Source organism: Peromyscus leucopus, chromosome 3 (assembly GCF_004664715.2).
Source record: "Peromyscus leucopus breed LL Stock chromosome 3, UCI_PerLeu_2.1, whole genome shotgun sequence".
NCBI lineage: Eukaryota > Metazoa > Chordata > Mammalia > Rodentia > Cricetidae > Peromyscus > Peromyscus leucopus.
The window spans coordinates 61282635-61299253 of NC_051065.1; the positions used below are offsets into that span (position 1 = coordinate 61282635).

Here is a 16619-nt window from a genome sequence, read left to right on the forward strand (position 1 = left end):
GACTGAACGGGGATTAGGGATTAGTATAGCCTTGTTGGAGGAAATGTATCACTATGGGTGGGCTTTGGGGTTTCAAATGTCCAAGGCAGGCCCAGGGTCTTTCTCTGACTGCTGCCTGAGGATCCAGATACAGAACTCTCAGCTCCTCGGGCATCATGTCTGCTGCCTGCCGTGACAATAATGAACTAAACCTCCGAGAGTGTAAGCCAGCCAGCCCCAAGAAAATGCTCTCTTTTAAAAGGGTTGCCATGGTCATAGCTTCTCTTCACAGCAACAGAACGTTTGACTAAGATGAGGTGATGAAAATGCTCAAAGTTGATTGTGGTCATGGGCACACAACTCTGAATATGCTAAAGGAAATACATGTCATAGCATGTGAACTATATCCCACTAAAGCTGTTATTCTCTGAAAGTAATAATACTCTGAGATATTTGTTGTTCAGCAACAAAGGTAAGTCACAGGACAACAAATGTCATATGACTTCATTTACATAAATAGGAAGGATGATATTTGAGTGAGTTTTAATATTTTATAATCATTTATCCAGATACTGCCTTTGTAATCTTGAAAAGGCTTAATTATCACAAGATAGCAATCCTAATATGGAAAAATAGAATTAGTAGTGAGGAAATTCCAAAGGGACAAGTAGGCTTAAGAGGAGTACCAACCAATTACAATGTACAAACCTTATTAACACTTATTTCAGTGAAGAGAACCTTGTTTATGGGATGTTGTAAAACTTGACTAATAGACTCTTGCTGTTATTCAGGATCTTCATTTTTTTTTAAACATGACTGTTTCAATTACACTTTTTAAAGAATTCTTTGTTTTTCACAGATAGATGCTAGTATATTTATTGTTAAAACATTTTCTATTTGCTTCACATTAAGGTGTGGAGGAGCATAGAGAATATAGATGAACAGCGCAGCTGTGGGGTGCCAAGCTGGGTGATAAATTTAGGAGGTTCCTTATGTCCTTCCCTCTCTCTTGGTATTACTTGAGGTAGGTATGATGCATCTTTATAAAAGAAATGAGAGATCAAGATACAGAGCATGTGTAATTAACAACATATTTTCAAGTATAAGAGCAAAAAACAAAACAAAACAAAACAAAAGCAACAGTATGATTGAATTTAGTATGTAACTTCCAGACACTGTCAGGCATTGTAAAAGCATAAGCAAAGATACAAGTAATCTGAATGGCATTTAAAAAATGCAAACTGACATACTGAGCCTCCATCCTTAGCAGACTGAGAATGTACATACACAGAGTATATGCGTTCCAGTAAACTGACCAAATAATGATTATAGAGGAAGTCTCAAAGTCTAAAGTTTTGAGAACACACAGGCCATGTTCTGACACAACCGTTGATCATGAAAAGATGTAATGAGAAGGGAACCATATTCTTGGATGGAATCATCTAGCACTCACTGTAAAGGCATCTAGCCCCAATCTAATCTTTAACCATCGTAGTGTGAGTTCATTCTATGATGTGTGAAAAGATCAAATGCGTAAATGGCAAGGTGGAGCTTATTCTGTAAAATACTCAACTATACAATAAGGCCATAGAATTTTTCACAACCACAGTGTTGGCTCGAACACAGACCAACAGAACAACAGAAGCAGAGAGACATCAGACTCCAAACCATGAATTTAAAGAACAGCGAGTGAAAACTAGGCACTGTGGTAGAATAGAATGAGAAACGATCCCGCAGTCTGGCAAAGAGTAAAGCCAGGCGCTCCAGACAGAGTGGGGGCCTTCCACGAAAAGCCAGTCCAAAGATGGAGGAAAACATTTCCCTGAGCTAACAATGGAAGTTTTCCTAAACAAGACCTGAAAAGCTTAAGTCCCTAGGTAAACAAAGGGAGGGGTTAAGCCTTCAGTTCTAAAGAGATGACTTAGAGGTTAAGAGCACTTGTTGCTCTGGCAGAGAACTGGGATGCGGATCCCAGTACCCACATGGTACAATAATCCTTAACTCTGGTTCCAGGAGATCCAACTCCCTCCCCTGACTCCACGGGCACTGCACGCACACACATACACACACACAAGCAAAACACCTATGTACATGGGGAAAAAACTAAAAACATTTTTAAAGACTACAAATTTCTATTCAACAAAACAAAATCACAAAGTTGATGGACTGAGAAGAGGTGCTTTTAGTACCTCAAATTAAAAAAGGATTTGGGGTTAAACTATATAAAGAATGTCTGAAAATCGATAAGAAAAAGCCAGCAACTCTCTATATAAATGGTAAAGTACTTAAGTGATCTGTAGTGAAGCCCACAGTGATAGCAAATATATCAAGGAAGATTCAAAGTCAGCAGATACTGTCAAATATGAGCAAGGCACTGGGAGATGGACGGAAGAGAGCCAGACAGGGATGCAATACAGACGGATGCAGACCTTCTGGAACACAATATGAATGTACATTATGAACTGGAATGTGTCTACATCCCATAAAACTCAGAAATCACATTCCAGGGAATAGATGATTGAAGGAAATTCCCACCCAGGGCTATTAGGAGATGGGAAGACTGCTCATCACAGTGTGTGTCATGGGTGTGGGCGTTGGAGGCAATTCAGATCCATCACCAGAGAACAGATGAGTCAAATGTACTGAGTATTATCAGGAAGTACCAGGAAGTTCTCCAGAAAGCAGACACTGAGAAGCTGAGATGGAGTTAGATTTTCTAGGGAGCTAAGACCCGAAAAATTAAAGAGAAAGAAACCAAGTTTGGCCTGGGGAGCCAGAAGACTTGACTATCTACCAAGTCTCTTCTAGTGCCCAGAGGAGCTCAGGAGCAGAGATGGCCTGATGGGGAGGAAGCAGAAGGTGGAGAGGGCCTTGCCCCCGCTCCTTGGTCATGGCTCGGGCCATGCAGAAGACAGAAGGGACTCATTCAGAAACCAAGGCAGACTTCAAAGAGACTACACACACACACACACACACACACCTGTAAAATGCAAATTAAAGCCACATGAGATTCCAAAGCACATCAGTTAGAATAGTTAGCTTAATAGCGGGCTGAGGAAATGGCTCAGCAGGTAAGAGCACCTGCTGTGTAAGCACAAGGACCTGAGTTCAGATCCCCCGTGCCCACATAAAAAGTAGGACATGGCCACAGGAGTGCCTAAGGCCTCACGGTCGGGGACAGAGACCGGTGGATCACTGGGGCCCCGCTGGCTCTCGGTGAGAGATCCCATCTCAAAGGAACATGGCATGGAGTAGCAGAGCAGGAACACCTGGCGTCCTCTGACACTCAAACACATGCACATGCGACCCACATATACCACACACATGAAAAAACTAACGACAGCATCAACCCATGAGGGGAATTCTGAGAAACTCAGGCTGCCGTATCCCGCTTAATACAAACAAAGAACCTGGCAGCTTTTTATAGACTAAACAGTCGCTTATCATATGGTCCTACAACCACATTTGGGCACTCGTCCCGGAGACATGAAAACTTCTGTTCGCACAAAAGCCTGTGACTGAGTTCATAGCAGCCTCGTTCATACAGCAGATGAGAGGCAGCAGGGATGGACGGCAGGTGGAACAAAGTCGCTACTTGGGGGCAATAAGGGACCTGCTGCTAGGCGGGCATCACCGGTATAAGTCATCAGAAAGCACCCGGAGGACGTGATTCAGACAGCATGCTCACGACACAAGTGCAGAGATGGCGTGGCGCTTAACTGGTTTACGCTTAACTGGTTAACCGCTTTGGGTCTGCGGCTCAGGGTGTGAGCCCTCAGCTTCCTGCTCCTGCTCTCCGCTGCCATTACAGAGTCTAACCCTCCGGACCTTAACCCAAATAAACCCCTCTTCCAAATGTTGCCTCACGCACAGTACTTTATCCCGGCAACTGAAACGTAACTAATACGGCCACCCAGCTCCTAGAGTGCCATGTAAGAAATCCCCTTTTCTAACACGTGTGCATGCCACCCGCTGCATTCCTAGAGAGAGCCCCGACACACTGAGTGACTCCTAAATAGTGGGAATGCATTTGCTCCTCTGGCTCCTGGTGGTTCTGGAAGCTAGAAGGCCAAGGCCAAGGTACCGGTAGATTTCAAACCCGGGAGCAGCCTGGGTCCTGGTTCACACATTCTGCCTTCCTCCTGACTGTGGCCTTGTGTGGCAGACAGAAATAACGTGAAAGCGCTCCAGGGTGTGCTTTATAAGGATACTAATCCCATGTGAAGACTCTCTCATGACCTAACCACACCTCACCAAGGTCTCCCCGCCCAGTGCCAGCCCTGTAGTAGCCATGATCTCTGGATGGGGATTTTAGAGAAAAAGAATTTGTTCCTTCATTGCAGCTCTCACTGTTGAAGGAATGAAGTGAAGGGCACACGGAACCGGACGAGTATTGTCTGCTTTTTTTTTTTTTCAGTCCTCCCATGAGTTTATTATTCCAAATAAATAATAAAAAAGCTCAAAGTCTTTTTTTTTTTTTTTTTTTTTTTGAGACAGAGTTTCGCCTTTCCTGGATCTCACTTTGTAGCCCAGGCTGGCCTCAAACTCAGGGAGATCCGCCTGGCTCTGCCTCCCGAGTGCTGGGATTAAAGGTGTGTGCCACCACCGCCCGGCTCAAAGTCTCTTTTTAATGCATGCACAGTTCCTGAGCAAAGAAGAGTGAAGCCGGTCACCTTCTCAGCTGTGTGGTGCCTTCTGCTGTAAGCTGTTGAAGGTGACCAGATGGGTGATCACTGTGGTGGCCATGTCGCACCAACTCTTCGCTTCCTTCATGTGAGAGCTGGATACTAACAAGACAGCAGGCCAGCGGACACCCAGAAGCCCTGCACTGGAGAAGCAGAGGCAGGAGGATGGCAGCAAGTTCAAGGTCAGCTTAAGGTGTACAGTAAGTTCTAGACAAGCAGAGCGACACAGCAGGACCCTGTCTCTACAAAAAAATAATCCAAGCAGGCTGGAAATTACTGCTTTATTAAAAATAACGAAGATCATGCAGACAAAAAGAGATGAATGGAGCACTATTTTAAATATAAAGCTTTACATTCATCTATACATACATATCAGACACGGCCTGTATTCCTTTATTAGTCTGCCTGTGTGTGTGCACCCTTGTGTGTGACGCACATGCGGAAGTCAGGAGGTACCCGGGTGGCCCTCGTCTGCCTTGTACCTCTGTGCACACCAGGCTAGCTGGCCTGGAAGCTGCCAGAGATTGTCCATCTTGTCCCAGGAGCTCTGGGATTACAGATGTGCACCATTGTGTGTGTTCTGGAGACCCAAGCTCACATCTTCACAATTGTGTGGCAAGCATTTTTTCCCACTACACCACCTTCCTGGCCCGACATCGGTTTTTTAAAGCCAAATCTGACATTAATCTACAAACACATACCAGATAGGCATGATCTATGTATTCATGCGCTATTTATACACAAATTCAGGGATCTGTGTTGTTTCTTAAGAAAGTGAGCTCAGACTGCTCCTGTCCTCACCGGCACCCCAGGCCCACCCTGAGCCAGGCTCCACCTTCCCTTCTCAGCATGCCTTTCCGGCACCAACACCAACTGGACAGTAGGTGGAGCCCGTGCACCCCCGACTTCTACAGCTCCAACCAGAACCAAAACCTCAAACTTAAGGCCAGACAGGACGCTGGGAAGAATCCAGGGCTAAAGAGTGAACAGCCTCCTGTCGGCCCTATGTCTCCACTGAAGGCCCCAAAGGGACATGTCTTATTTGCCTAGGTCCTTCTCCCCTGTCCCCCCACCCCAACCCAGGAATCATCTTCTCCAGTCCTCTCTAAAAGCATTCTTCCATCTCTCCCCACATCTCCTGAAGTCCTGTTAGGCCTGCTTTCAATTCTGAGTCAAAAGAACAGGAAAATGCAAACATGTGTCTTGATAGCAAGGAAAACCACTGATTTGAATTTGTAAGTCTCGAGATTAAAGGATTGGGGAAACATAGAAGGTAGGCGGGTGGGGGGGCATAGAAGGTAGGTGGGGGGGCATAGAAGGTAGGCGGGTGGGGGCATAGAAGGTAGGCAGGTGGGGGGCATAGAAGGTAGGCAGGTGGGGGGCATAGAAGGTAGGCAGGTGGGGGGCATAGAAGGTAGGCAGGTGGGGGCCATAGAAGGTAGGCGGGTGGGGGAAACATAGAAGGTAGGCAGGTGGGGGGCATAGAAGGTAGGCAGGTGGGGGCATAGAAGGTAGGCAGGTGGGGGGGCATAGAAGGTAGGCAGGTGGGGGGAAACATAGAAGGTAGGCGGGTGGGGGGGCATAGAAGGTAGGCGGGGGGGAGGCATAGAAGGTAGGCGGGTGGGGGGCATAGAAGGTAGGCGGGGGGGGGGGGGAAACATAGAAGGTAGGCAGGTGGGGGGCATAGAAGGTAGGCAGGTGGGAGGCATAGAAGGTAGGCAGGTGGGGGGCATAGAAGGTAGGCAGGTGGGGGAAACAGAAGGTAGGCAGGTGGGGGGGAAGCATGGGCTAGCAGACACAATTCAATCCACAGTAGGTGTGTGTAAGACATAACAGGACAAGCCACTCTCTGGAGTCCCCCACAGTTGGGCAGGACACCAGCCTTATCACTGAAGAGGGGTAGCATTAGGCTGCTCTCCCTGCCTGGCCATCTCCAGTTGATTCAAACTTCTGACAAGAAGTAAGCTCCAGTTCTCAAGTTCATGTAGACTTCATGACCTTGCAAATTCCAGGGCACCGGCTCTCCCTCATGCCTACTCCAGGCAGGCATATGCAAGCTCTCAGGGTTATTCCCTAGGGGAGCCTCCCTGGTTAGCTGCGGAGAGAGGAGCTGGGCACACTCCCACACACACACACTGACCTCTTCCCTCACGTCAGTGAACTCCCTTCCTGCTCCAAGAGACTGGAGGTGGGCAACGATCCCAGGCTCCCTCAGCATAGCCTGAGAGCTGAGACTGCTCCCTGTTTAGAATGTTCAGATAGCCTCCACCTCACCCCGTTAGTGAGGACAGACTCCCCGGCACTAACTAGTACAAGTGAGCCAAACACACAGCAACTGCCATCAGTCACATCTCCTAAAAGCTCTGGGGAACAGAGTGAGCCGGCAACCCCGGGACCATAGGCTGGCTGGGCAGCAGCAAGAAGGCGAGTCTCACTGGCTCCCACAGGAGGCTGTGATTGGCTGTTCTGAATGATTCCACAGACAAGGTAAGTGAGTCAAACCTGAAGACCAGGTGAGAGCAGACTCTGTGGCTGGCAGGGGAACCAGGTGGGCGGAGTCTCTACAGGGTGGGCTCCCATCTGGAGACAGCCCCAGAGCTCACCGCCACAGTTCAGAGGGTGAAATGTGCTGGATGCTCTTGACTTTGGGCTTTGGAAAAATCCCCAGACTCTGGAGAGAGCTCTATTCCCTGGTCTGCTGCCTTCTTCCCATTCTTCTTTTTAATGAGCTTCCCGAACAGCAAGAATCCGGGACTCTGTTTGGGCTTGTGAGACCTGAATCTGTTCAATTACTTCTTGGCTATAAATTGCTCCTACCGTGGCCTGGCCTGCCAGGTGGGGCCTCTGTGGGCCACCCACGACTGCAATAACTCCCTCTGACTTGCCTTCTCCTCTCTTCATCTCCTCTTTCTTTTTCCCTCCCTCCCTCCCTCCCTCCTTCCCTTCCTTCCTTCCAATAGGAAAGGATACAGAGAGACACATTTACAAAAGAAGTCCACATAAAGAAAGGGGCCTAGGGGTGATGAGATGGCTCAGCAGTTAAGAGCACTTGCTGCTGCTCTTACAGAGGACCCGGTTTCCATCTCCAGCATCCACAAGGCTCACAGATGCCTGTAACTCAAATTCCAGGGTATCCAATGCCCACTTTTGACCGATGAAGGCACCAGGCACACACATGGTTCACACAGGTACACGCAGATAACATACACACAAATTAAATAAATATTTTTTTTAAAAAAAAAAAGCTTGATGATGGAGACAGTCAAATGTGGTGGCATGTGTCCTATGAGCCCAACACTCAGAAAGCTGAGGCAGGAGGACCACAAGTTTGAGCCCAACATGGGCTACAAACTGGGGCCCTATCTAAAAAGAAAAATAACTTAAAAATGAAAACGGAGGCAGAGATTAGAACAACGCTACCATGGGACAGTGGCCTTCTCAAAATCAGCGAGCATAAGGAAGGATCTTCCCCTAAAACCTTTGGTGAGCGCATGGCCCTGCCAACACTTGGCTCTCAGACCCCAGCATCTAGGGCTCTGAGAGAATAAATTCCTGTTATTACAAGGCACCCAGTTTGAGCACCTTGTAATGATGGCCGCAGGAGTCTGGAATGATAGTCCTACTACATTAGCTCACGTGAGCGGCTTGGTGGGGATAGAGGCTGCGTGGTGGGGGCTGCAGAGTGGATGGCGGGAGGCAGGAGTCAGAGTCCTTGGGCCCCACGCAGTTCCGGGCTCCACGATGGCCTGCACGACCTCAAGCACAGCAACGGAGCCTTATTTGCATTCTCTTCCAAGCAGAGCCTGAGGGCTGTGTGAGCCAGAAGACACCTCCTCCAAAACTAGTTATCCTAAAAATTGCCCCCCCCCGCCCCCGCACACACACCTGTTCTCAGGCGTAGGAAAGGAAGGACTGACCTGGCAGAGCCCTCGAGCCGGGGGTCAGGCTGACCTGAGACGCATAGGAAAACTGAAGTGGGTATCAGCTGAGAGTTTTCTGTGAGCCTGACAAGTTCATTGTCAAAAGGCAGGAGAGGAGCTGGGGAGCTGGCCCGGGGGAGAGGGCTATCGCCGCCACCGCACAAACATGAGGACCTGGGTTCTAGCCCCCAAGCATGTACTAAGAAATCTGGCCACTGATGTCTGTAACTTCTTTACTGTGTGGGGTAGAGAGGAGGACTGGTCGGCTGCCAGCCTAGCTCTAGACCCAGTGAGAGACCTTATCCCAAGGGAATGAGGCAGAGAGCAGCCGAGAAAGACACTCAAGGTCCTCCTCTGCGGTGTAAGCCTGCATGGGTCTGGAGAAAAGACGTTGTCCAGTGTTTAATGCAGAGACATGACCTTCGGGGAACTGGTATCTCAGGGCATAAAGGAGCCAAGGACAAGTGAGCCAGGCATTCCAGAATTGACACCACAGCTGAGGAACAGCAAGGGACAGGAGGAGGGGGAGGTGCCCCCAAGGCCAGCGATGGGTTACCCAGGGAAGCTGGAACCTCTGTGGTCTTGTCTGTCACCGCTGGACGGGGACAGGAGGAACCGGCTCCATCCAGCTGTAGTACCCCAGCAGCGCCTCCCAAGGATGGGAGCAGGAAGAACAGAGACATGGCCTGCAGGAGTCTGTCCCTGCAGCAGAACAGAGGAGAGCAGGGGAGGGTTCCAGAGTCAGACACACGTGACTGTGAGTCATAGGACGGCTAACTTGGTGCCCAGCAACCAAGAAAGACCGAAAGACCTTCCCTGGGACTGCCCTGGACCTCCAAGGATTGTGCAAACCAAAAAGAAAAATCGATCACTTGCTACAGTTAAGAAAAAGTCCACTCCTATCAAGAAAATGCACGCACACACACACACCCACTTTGTAAAGAAAAGCCCTAGGCAGAGGGCCTATGAGCCACAAGCTTGTTCAGGCTCCCTCTGTCCATGGAGAACACACTGTACTCACTCTCACTCCTAATACATCTACACTTTCCTGCTACTCTATGTCTCAAGTCCTTGTTCCAGACAAGAAGGACCTGGACATTGTGTCACAGATGGCCCCTGGGGCCCCCTCCAGTATCGTTCTGGTAAACACACCCAGACCCAAAAACACAGGTGGGAAGGCAGGAAAAGCTGTCACCTCTGTCCCCATCTGACCCCAGGCACTGCTGTCCCTTAAGTAGTTCCAGGACCATCTGCCTCAGGACCCAGGGCCAACTGAGCTCGGACAGACACCACCTAGCTGGAAACAAAGTCACACCCGTGGGTAAAGGCTCTGGAGGAGGACCCCAGCAACACCCTTTGGGGTAGCAGATGGTAAAGATCTTGGTTTGATGATCTGCCTCCATGGCCCCAGATGGCCCTGGCCATTTGGCTGCTCACAGGCCCCAGAATGTGGGCAGGGGGCAGGGATCTAGGCTGGGATCTGCCTGGGACACCTCTCTGTGTGCTTTTGGCTTCTAGACCAAAAGACATTCCCAGGAGGGGGAGCCCTGTTCAACACACAGCCACCCACCTGTGCCTCACCAGGAACAGAGCCATTCTCCCCCGGGACAGACAGGCTGGCAGGAGTACCACACACATGGGAACAGACGCTGAGGAGCACGTGGGGCCGGGCTCTGAGAAGAGATACCCCTGCCGCGCCCTGAGCCGTCTTTACAAAGACCCTCAGCCAGCCCAGCCTGCAGCGGAGGGGGAGCAGAGGACATAAGCAAGGTGTGTCCTGCCCACCTGTCTCCCTGTAGCCCTGACTCATGTCAGCCCCATGTAAAGCAGAATGTGATTTTGTTTGTGGTTCCTCCGCTGCCAGGTGGAGATGCAAATGAAAAGCTGTTGGAGAACTCGACTGTTTTACATAAGGAGGAGGAAGCCATGTGGCCACGGAACCTGTTGCTTTAGAGGCCTTTGGGAGAGGGATGGACGGGAAGGAGGCTGTGACCACCTGTGCTGCATTCTCCGCCAGACAGAAAGCCTGGCTCAGCATCAGCGTGGATCAGAGCTCTCTCTGAAGGAGATCAAGCCCAGTCTAAGTGAACATGGAGACCCTTTCTAAAAACCCAAAACAAACAAAAACTTGGTTTTGTTGTTGTTGTTGCTTTGGTTTTTTATTTTATTTTATTTATTTATTTATTTATTTATTTATTTATTTACTTGGTTTTTTGAAACAGGGTTTCTTTGTGTATCTTTGTGCCTTTCCTGGAACTCACTTTGTAGACCAGGCTAGCCTTGAACTCACAGAGATCCACCTGCCTCTGCCTCTCGGGTGCTGGGATTAAAGGCGTACGCCACCACCGCCTGGCAAAACTTGGTTATTTTAAGTATAAAACAAGATAAAACATTTTGGAACAGGGGCCTCTGGGTTGTCTGGACCCCACAACCTTGTGGAAGGAATCTCTGCTGGAGTAGAAGTCTGATGCCACCTAGCTCTGCAGATTCGCAGAGGAGTCACATGACCTCTGAGACCCCAATTTCTCTAGCAGGAAAATGTCCAGCTGACTTTCAAGTCCCCTCGTCCCAGGCCTGAAGGGCGCACTGCCTAGGTGGCAAGCAGTTCTGTGTGTCCCTGGCTCGGCTTCTCAGTGTCAGCTGAGACCTTGACCCTGTGGCCACTCTGTCTGCCCTGGGGCTGTCATCCACATGGCCAGGGCTCCCCACCTCACCTGCTTCACTGACCCCAGCATGGCAAGCCACAGACATTGAGTTCTCAGAACATCCATGCCTTCCTCCCACACACCCGCTGGGGAGCAGCCTGCACACCGCGGCGGCCACCAGGGGGCTGCAGTTTCTGCTCCTGACTGAAAGGTAGAAATTGTCTGCTAAGTCTTGCTCTCCGCTGTGCTTTCTCCAAGACCTCTGCCATCTTGTCTCTGTTGCTTGGAGCCACACTCAGTCCAAAGGCTGAGAGGGACCCTGCACCCAGGCAGCATCAGGCCGTTCCATTAGAAAAGGGTTCCCTAGGGAGAAGACAGGCCACCACCTGCAGTGACCGGTGTGGGTAGCCGGCTGTGTGGCCCCGCCCAGAGTCTCTCCACCAACCTCGCCAATGTCTAAGCCTTGAAGAACGCTGGTAGGAGCCATTATTGGTGATTTCAGAGTTTGTTTGGGGTCTTTTTTTGTTCGTTTGTTTTGTCCTTGAGCTCAGGCTGCCCTGGAACTCATAGCAATCCTCCTGCCTCAGCTTCCTGAGCGCTAAAATTACAGGCCTGAGCCACCATACCTAGCTCCATTTTAGGTTTGTGCCCAAGGTCGGCAGAAGGAAGTATTAATAAGCTCGGCCACATTAAAGCCACTCCACCCAGGGCTCAAACCGCCGCCAATCAATTCTGTAAGAGCTGCTGCCGGGTCAGGCTCCCAGGGTGCTAATTTCCTGCTCCGGAGTTTCGGTGAGTCATCTGCCTCCCTCCTCTCCACTTTAACTGTTGCTCTGAGACCGGGAGTCTGCAGAAGGCAGGTCACATGGCATCTTTATTTAGTAGCCAGTTCTCAATTGGCAGGAGGGGAAGGATAGCCAGACACTTCCTAGAAGCAACGCCCCCCCTCAATTTCCGGAGCCCACATAAGCTAGGAAGCTCGATGGTGTCTTAAATTCCTGTAGTGCTTGCCAAGCCGCTGACGTTCAAGATTCAGGGTGCCGACCAAAGGATAAACTGGGCCTGGGATGCAAATGGCTGGGAAACAGACTTCCCTCGGGGCACCTCCGGGTAGCGCCATGTGCCGTGCGGCCGCCAGGTGGCGCTCAACACTTCAAACTGCCAACCGGGCCAGGCCAGGCTGGAGCCCTGTTAATCTCGCACAGATTAATGCCGAGGCGAAAATGCCCCCAGGTGTGAGGCAGAAGCGTGACCAAATGTCACAGAATTATCGTGGATTCATTTAGACCAAGTTCATCTGAATGTCACAGAAAGCTACATTAAAAGTGACTTCCACAGGCCACGTTTACTTGTATGTGAAATGCAGGTCCAGCTGTTGCTGGGCCTCCTTCTTCCTCACAGCCTCCCAGACCAAGGTGAGGGCTCCAGCGGAACATCACGTCTGAGAGGATAAAGGACGGCATGGCCCCACTTCAAGAATTTACAAGCACTTCTTAGGAAGGTGTCACAGGCTTATCATCTCAGCATTTGGAGGGTTGAGGCAGGAGAATCGCCATGCATTCAAGGTCAGCCAAGGCTACTCAGTGAGAGCCTGTTCCAAAGCCATGCGAAGAAGTTCACAGACATAAGCTGTACTTACAAATCATGAATGGTAACTCTTAGCCATGCGGGGCCTCTGGGAGCTGGATTCCTCTGCACGGACATTACCACCCGCAAGTAATTTCAGGGTTCAGCTGGGGGAAGGACTGTGAAAAACAACCAGTATCAGCCTCATTGTTGAGGCCACTGAAGACTCCCCATGCCTGCCCACCAGGTTTCTGGAGCCCTGTAGCTCCCCATGCCGGAGCCCTGCTCCCCTAACTGTTGGTGATAATGACTCTGTCTCTGTCCCATGAGAATCCCACCTCCAATGTGTCTAAGCCAGCTCTCGATCACACGCCAGTTTATCTGTGTGCTTTGGATGGGGAAGTCACCGTTATTCCTCCTAGTTTTGTTTCATGTTGCTGTAATTTAAAAAAAAAAAAATGCAAAAGCAATTTAGGGAGAAAGGGTCTGATTTCAGCTCACAGATCCAGGTTACCGCCCATCATGGCGGGGAGGTCAAGGTGCAAACAAAGCTCGGGACATCTAGTCACAACCACAGTCAGGAACGGAACAGGGGTAAAATGCACGCATGCCTAGCTCAGCTCGCTTCCCCCACGGATACAGTTCAGGACCTCCCGCTTAGGGAATGTTGCCACCCATGCGGGGCAGGTCTTCTCACGTGAACTAATGTAATCCAGATATTTCCCCAAAAAACATGCCTACGGGCCAGCCTGCTCTAGATCATCCCTCGTTAAGACATTCTTCCCCAAGCATGTGAGGCTGTGCCACGTGGACAAAACCAGCCATCAAAATGCCTCTGTCACCCAAGCACAGGAGCAAAAGCCAAACTGGCCACCCCTTCCTCCTGTCGCCGTCCTCTCCACGACACCTTCCCTTTTTAGGAGTTAATAAGGGCAGTGCGGGGAAACTGTCAACCAGCGGTACAAAGGGCAAATCCACAGGCAGCACGGCGGGACGCATCCTCTCTGAGCATGCGCGTCCATGTGGGACGGGCAAGGCCAGCATGCATCTCGCTTGTTCTACTTCGAGAATCCCCTAAACACTAAAAGTTGCCGTGCTCCTGGGCCCAAATGTGGAATTTCCCCCACAGGCTCCTGTTTGAACACTTGGTCTGTAGTGTTGGTGGCGCCGTTTTAGGGAGCCCACGGAGGGGAGCAACCGCAGAGAAAGACTGGAAAACCCCGGCCCCGCTTCTGTTGTGTGATAAAATGGAGCATGGACACACACGGGGGGGGGGGGTAATAAGTAAACGACCCCTCAAAGGCCATAGGTCCCACTTTGACACTTTGACCTCAGGTCCAGACCTGGGTCCGGCTCTGACCCATCGTGCAGCTCATGTTCCTAAACTATCTCCTTTGCGGCTGCGCCTCACCTGTCCAGTGCGTTGTTCAGGGCCACGAGGACCTGGAACCCTCAGTCTGCACCCCCCCAACCTTAGATCTGCTCAGTCGCAGCAGGGGCGGGGGGGGGGCGGGCATGTGACGGCCGGCCGAGGAGAGTGGGCGGGGCTGAACTTGGGTACAACCCTCAAAGGTTCATCCCCTACTTTTGCCAGCTGAGGCCGCCTTTTACAAGTTCCATGGCCTCCCAAATCAGCTTCTCCAGTCAGGGAGCAAACATCTCATACACGAGCCTATGGGGGACATGTAAACCACAAGCATGCAGCGGTCACCTCTGCTACAGTCTTTCTCCACAGAGGCCCCAGCCCAAGGCCAGTACTGTTCGTGTCTTCATCTTCATCGTCTGGAATTCTCTAAGTCACAGACATTTTTCTCAGTCCCTGGGCGCCTCCCCGAGGCTGAATGTAGCTCTGTGATAAAGGGGGGCTCTGTGATCTTTGTGACGCTCCTGGGCGAGCATGCTGCTCTCATGTTTTCCCAGGCTATCCTGTCTGCAAACTCTGTGTTAGGACTCCTTTTGGTGGCCCAGTGTCTCATCCACCATCCCCTGAGGGGCTGCCGGCCTCCTATCCTGCTCCCGTATCCAGCCATCATTTTGGACAGAGAGGGTACCACTTGCTCTAAGAGCTGAGGGATCTCAGGCGTAGAGACACTTGGAACTTTATGACGGTTACAGGGCTAGAGGAAGAGCAGACCGAGTGTTGGCTCAGGGTGTGATGGTCCATGCCCTGCAAAGGCTGCATCTTGGACAGTGTCCCTGGGTCCCTTTTACCTAAAGCCTCAGGTTTACCTCCTGCTCACCCGTGTCTCGGTCACTCTGTTTGTTACTCTCGAGCTTTTGGGTGGATGTGACTAAAAACCGCCGCCTGAATAAGGCTTTGAAACAAGAGCTGGGAGGAAGACTTGAGGGCACACGCCTGTGATAGAAGATCAAACCCCCAGACCCTGCCAAAGAGCTGGGATTCAAAGAGACATAGGAGGGGCTGGGGCGGGGCCTCTCAGGAGGGGCTGGGGCGGGGCCTCTCAGGAGGGGCTGGGGCGGGGCCTCTCAGGAGGGGCTGGGGCGGGGCCTCTCAGGAGGGGCTGGGGCGGGGCCTCTCAGGAGGAGCTGGGGCGGGGCCTCTCAGGAGGGGCTGGGGCGGGGCCTCTCAGGAGGGGCTGGGGCGGGGCCTCTCAGGAGGGGCTGGGGCGGGGCCTCTCAGGAGGGGCTGGGGCGGGGCCTCTATCCACCTTCAGCCTGAGCAGTTCGGTTTCATTCACATCTGGGTAGGATCTGTCTCCTTGCTTGGAGCATCCAAACACTGCAGGTCACAACCCAAAGACCGGGACTCTGTCCTGGAAGGTCACATTGCTCACATCAGTCCTAGGATCCTGGACCGCGGGACAGCGGATGGGATCTGTAAGGATGCCAGACTCACATTTGGACCCCATGACTGAGCAGGAATGCTGAGCTGGGACCCCATACCAGGCACAGTACAGAAGCAGCAATAGAGGCCCCTCCCACAGCCACACCCCTCCCTCCGGCCTCTCCCCCATCCTCTCTGTGTCTCTCATCTGTTTCTGTCTCCTGTGTCTCCCTCTTCTCTTTCTCTACTTTGGCTCTGTGTCCGCCCCTCTGTCTTCTCCCTCCCATCTGTCTGCCATCTCTATCTTGATCTCTATCCAACCCTGTCTTTGTCTCAGACTTGGAGTCTCTCTAGCTCTCCATCCTGCCGCTCTTCTCCACTTGTCCTCCATGCCGGGGATCCCCTGCTCTTCCAGTCACCCTCCTACTCTCTCGGCTGTCTTCCCTTTTGGTTCTGCGTCCTTCACATACTGGCCATATCTGCTCCACTGTGGCACTTAAGATCCCCATGGCTACCCATGCCCAGAGATAAACAAAACACTGATCCCGAGGGGCCAGGCCTGTGCCAGACACACAGGCCCGTTTAGGGGCACACATATCTACCACCACAGCCCAGACACTTGGCAGCCTTGTCCCTGATGAGTCACGCTGAGATTTTTGTTACTATAAAACATGTTTTAAAGATTTATGAAAGTAATACATTCACTGCAGGAAAATTTGGAAACAGAAAAATTATAAAAGAGACCTTGTTTAAAAAAAATTACTAAGAATTCTCATATTCATTTATCTCCCTTCAGTCTTTCATTTTCCAAGCTTTAAAACATTTAAAATAAATGTTGGCTTCGTCTGCATACAGTGTTCACTCCCCCCCCCCCCTTATCTGAGCATTTCTCATAGCCTCAAAGACTCTGTGGAATGTCTGCTTTTCCCACACCGGTGGCAATGTTCCTTTTAGGGATCACTGATACCACAGCTGACAGTGACTGCCCTGCCATATGTTTGTTCTAGGGGTTGGGTCACTTAACCCACGTGTGGCTTCC

At 50.9% G+C, this 16619-nt stretch overlaps 1 long non-coding RNA gene across 2 annotated transcripts; it reads left to right on the forward strand.

Annotated features, from left to right (window-relative positions):
- Nucleotides 1–6773: 6773 nt before the first annotated feature.
- LOC114700048 lies at nucleotides 6774–10716 on the forward strand. 2 transcript variants are annotated; one of them, XR_003735634.2, is made up of 4 exons: nucleotides 6774–7151; nucleotides 9820–9955; nucleotides 10103–10354; nucleotides 10449–10716. It is a non-coding gene; the product is annotated as an uncharacterized LOC114700048 (long non-coding RNA). The 2 variants fall into 2 exon arrangements; XR_003735635.2 differs by having other exon boundaries at nucleotides 9823–9955.
- Nucleotides 10717–16619: the final 5903 nt, after the last annotated feature.